The sequence below is a fragment of the Pinus tabuliformis genome, chromosome 3_1 (assembly GCF_031772625.1).
Source record: "Pinus tabuliformis cultivar Carrire ecotype Pingquan chromosome 3_1, CPIR1, whole genome shotgun sequence".
In the NCBI taxonomy this organism is placed as follows: domain Eukaryota; kingdom Viridiplantae; phylum Streptophyta; class Pinopsida; order Pinales; family Pinaceae; genus Pinus; species Pinus tabuliformis.
Window position 1 is genome coordinate 189,885,499 of NC_142301.1, and position 4,991 is coordinate 189,890,489.

The 4,991-nt window shown below is 35.3% G+C and overlaps 1 pseudogene; it reads right to left on the bottom strand.

Annotated features, from left to right (window-relative positions):
- Nucleotides 1–561: 561 nt before the first annotated feature.
- Nucleotides 562–1,616, bottom strand: LOC149186443 (uncharacterized; annotated as a pseudogene).
- Between the last annotated feature and the right edge of the window lie 3,375 nt (nt 1,617–4,991).

A 4,991-nucleotide genomic window follows, 5' to 3' on the forward strand; every position in this document is an offset into this window, starting at 1 on the left:
CGGAATTTCAAAACCCAAAGCTTTTCAAATGGTTTTACTGAACTTGCTAGGTTATTTTAGTTATATAAAAATGATTTTTTACATGGTCAAATCAAATCAGCGGTGTGGACAGTTCTCCCAGCTGAGTGACTAATAAAATAGTTTTTCATTCTCAGGAGAACGACATATTCATAAACCACCCCCAGCTCATGCAAGTGTCTGCATGCCCTAGCCAGTGTAACCAGTATATCTTTTTCTTTCTCCTTTGAAATGCTATGTGCGTCAATGTCACTATTAAATTTCTCTTCCAAAAAATTGCAAAGCCATGAAAGGGCGGCAAAAGACATGATACGGGCTGGAAATGCGTCCCCAGAGCTGAGTAACAGGACTGTCAAGAGTATAAATTTGTCAATGCAACGAATTATGCTGGCACGCAGTTATTCGACAAGCAATAGAGTTGGAGTACCAACTGGTTTTCAAATCACTTTCAAGGCTTCTGAGGGGGAACACTCTGGGTCCCTCAAGTTTCAGAATTGAAGTTATGGATGCATACCAGAGCTGCAGCCCTTATTAATTGAAGTTTCATTTTAAGCAATTAAAGTTCGTCTCAGGAACGATGCATGAAAGAGAGAAAGCAATTATGTCTAAGCTGGAAACCCATTCTTCATCTGTGAAGAAATTCACAATGGATGCCGGGCATTCTTGCAAAATGCCAGAAAGACAAAGAAGTTTACGATAAAAAAAGAACCACGTTACCATGACTGCCAAATTCTCTGCTTCAGAGGCTGTTAAAATAGACCTCGACTTCCTTGCCCGGCAGCAAGCAGCCACAAATTTGACCCTAGACCGAATGTTCTCTAGCGGCCCATCGTAGGCAAAATCATCTTTATCTTCTGAGAGCATCTGCTCATCTCCCATACAATCTTCCAAATATCCGTATATTTGAACAGTTTCTTTAATTTGATCATAGGTAGGAACCCAATCAAGAGTACAAAAGCTTGATGAACCCTCAGTTCCTGAAAGAATGATGCTGCATAAGAAATCACAAGCAAACATCTCCACATTTTCATTTGACGTGTGTGCCATTAAATTGAAGACCCAACATACAGTAAACTCATCATAGTGACTATGAGATAAAATCAAGTTGAGAAGCTAACCACTTAAAGCTCTACCATGAAAGACTCTCCATTTTCAGCACTCAAGCCTATCATTAATCTGAGCTCGCTATTTTCTGAAAGTTTTTGCAGTAGGGGACACACATCAACTGTTGGAACAACCATTTTTGGAGAGGATTTCTGAGAACCAAATATTCTTTCACCCCATGATGCAACCTCAACTGTTGCAGCAATATTATGCACCTCCCTTTCACACTCACTAACAAATTCAGACACTTGCTCCTCTTTCTTCTTTCCTCGTTTATCATCCTCCTCATCTGAGCTATTAGATGAGTACATCCTTGCTTTTTTCGACTCTCTTTCAACAATTTTAATCTTCTCTTGATAATGGTAATGAAGAAGCTCATCCAAACCAATGAGAATTGCACTTTTTTTTCGGTCCGGAGCCTTGTGCAGAGCCTTGGGGGGGGTCAAGTCCTCCATTTCAAAGTCCAAAAAATCGGTGTCCTCCATCTACTCTGGAGCCAAATTATTAATTGAAGTTTCATTAATATAATTAACTCATTATTATTATATTCGATGAAAATCATGTTACCTACTATTATTTATCACAATGAAAATCATGTTATCTACAATTATTTATCAATGGTGGTAACCTACAGGCTTTTACTTTTATGGCATGTTTTTGATTTTCAAACTAAAATATTAAACTCCTGACAAAGTCAAAACAATTTTAAAAAACATCCTCCAACTAAATTATCACAAAAACGATTTACCATCTTCCAAATTTTAAATATTTATATTTAATAGATAAATTATCCCATAAATAATAATCTACCAATCACCTATAACCTTAGTCTCTATCAAATAAATAATATAAAAACTATCACTTCTGAATTGACATGAGGTTCACTTTCAATCTTCTAATATTTTTGGAGGAAAAGATATTTCCCATAATCCGGTGGGTACTTAGTAGCAAGTTCCTTCACTTTATAAATCCCATATTTTTCATACTCTACATGCTGCCTTGTCCTTAACTTATCTTAGATTTGGTACTGTTGTGCGGAAAAATCCGAGCACTGCGAAAGATCTGTGGGAAAGGGTCACTAAGGTGGATATTTTGTAGTGTGTGCCTTTAAAATTGAGGCAGAAATGGTATCACAGTAATAATATTCGGGAAATGACATGGCAGTATGTGGCTGACCGTTTGATTGTTTGTGGATATAATTGTTTGTATGTTGTTTTCATGTTAATACTGACAATGACGATCAATGAGAAAAGAGATGAGGTGTGATACATCTTACAGTGTGTCCGTTCAGCAAGATAAGACTCCCACAGATCTTGTACATATTCTTCTCACAATTCACCACTTGTTGTAGGTACTTCCGCCAAGTTTTTCTTTACGGAAACTGCGAATGACTATTAAGTGGAAGTCAATTTTAAAAACTAAGTAATATATCTTTTACATTGAATTAATGGATAATCCTGTCGTCAATTTAAAAAACTAAGTAATATATATTTTACTGATCGATTTTCCTCACTCTGATAAATATTTGATTTAGGATCAAACATGATATGATATAATTATATAACTGAATAATAAGAAAATAATCAAATTAATGACTAAATGTCGGATATAAGATAGTTTGTAATAGGGTATGTTGTGAAGTCATTAGCGTTATTATTAACTCCTTAAATATGACTCAAGGATTTCTAAAAGTATTCTTCCAATATTAATGAGTTTCTATGTCTACAATGTAATCACCACAATGAAATAATAAGGATTTACTACCAACTAGATGTTCATAGCCCCATAAAAGGCTTTTATATCCCTCGTTACTTCCCCCATTGGGGTGCTTTTCATTTATTTTATTTCTCCCTTTTCTTTTATTTAGATATGAGGATGGGTAACATCTAATTGATAATAGTGGGGGAAGCAACTCACTGAATAACCATACTAATAGGGGTGTCTCCTTATATTGGGTGTAAATTCTTGACCTAATTGACTTTTTAGAATTGTTGCCAAGGGAGATGTTTTTACGTTGTTGTTAAGATATTCTTAGTGAATTTGATAAATTTAATTGTTTCTCAATGGTAATTGATGTTAGCGGAGGTCCAAACTTAGTTTGCTCATTTTGGTTGTGTTTCCCATTGTGGTATTAGCGTCCATGTGCTCCTCATGAGTCACCTGCAACAAAATAAGACAAACACAAAATACCATGTAACTATATTTAAAACGCCATCAAAGTTATTATTGTGGTTCATAAGATGACAGTGACAGTGACCTTCCTTTAAAGGTTTGGAAATAAATTAAAATAGATTATTATTATGGCCTTAGATACTCTAATCAAAGTAAATTAAGTGGTCGTAGGTAGCTCATCGTATTCTCCCTACATGTGGGGTATGATTTCACTGATGATACATTATTAGGATTGTGATTGACACTAGAGTTATCTTCTGGGAACTTGCTTGTTTTTTCCAATTATTTCATTCTTGAGAGAAAATCCTCTGGCATCTAGGTTTGGGATTTATTGATAGCAAATGAAGTTATCCTACCTTCATTTCTCCGGAACACATTTATGAGGGAGTAATAAGGTTCTTGAGGTGTAACTGAGTTGCTTTAGAACAAATGAAACTTGCTTTTGGGATTCCTTGTGAATTTTTTGTGAACATATTTTATGGAGAGGGTGATCAGTTTAGCGAGGGTCATTAGAGGAGATTCACTGTAATCTGACTCCAGTTCCTCTTTTTAGCGAAATCCTGGCCTCCTATGAATTTGTCATGCTCAAAATTAAAATAAGGATAATCAGGAAAATGTGCTTGATGTGATATGGTAAATTTGTCCATCTATGTTTAGGTGTAATAACCATGGCATGTAATGGTTGAAAACATGTTGAATTTATACTTAGGAAAGAAAAATGATATTCTACCAAAAACATTAATGTGTTTTTTTCCTCATAAACAACTTTGTTTGGCACATAAAAATTTGGTTTTACTAGCATTTTTTAAAAAGTTTGAAAATTGACCCTAAAAAAAAAAATCATTGTTCCAGTATCATCACTTTTTCGTTTTGAAGCTATATTTTGCACGAAAATTTCATATAAATTTCGTAGTCACTGCCATTTTTAAAACATGTTCAAAATTGACCCCTAAAAAATAAAATCATCATTCCAGTATACACTTTTCATTTTTAGCCCTGTTTTTGATGTTTTTTCAGGATTTGTTGGCCAGAGTTCTTTTTTGAGTTTACAGTGCCCGTTTCAAAGTTTACATTGTTCTCCCCTCATGTTTCCCTGAAATCATTTACTAACTTCCCTAGTGATATTAAGATCTGCTTAATATCACCAAACAACTCCTTCCATTCATCTCATTTCATAAAAAAGCCTAAGTAAAACCCTTTTACTTAGAAAAATGTACAAATGTCACATAAAAACCTCGCTTTTCCCCTTTAAGCCTGAGTTTCCTAACATTAAACTTGGCGCTTTCAGTCATTTTCCATATTAACTTTTATCTATATAATTCCCTTGCAAGAATACCCTTCCCCGTATTAATGTAAATATAAAATAAAACCCCAAAGTATTAATATCCTGCCCCCTGGTCGAATACGACTATAGCATTATGTTTATCGGGGATTAATAGATTTTTTTGAAATTTATTAACAACCCAAACCCTGCACACCATATGGGACTAATTGACATCTGGTTAATTAGCGAACCATCGCCCCCGTACCAATCAAACCCGCCCCGATATTATGAAAAACCATTATTTAAATATATCGGGCCTGCTCCTTAACCCTCCGCCATCTCTGACGCCTGTCAGTCGTCAGATCTGAGCCCGCTCATCCAATGGTCCAGGCTCATGCCATGCCCCACCTTCCAGCTGAACTTTAACTTGCGA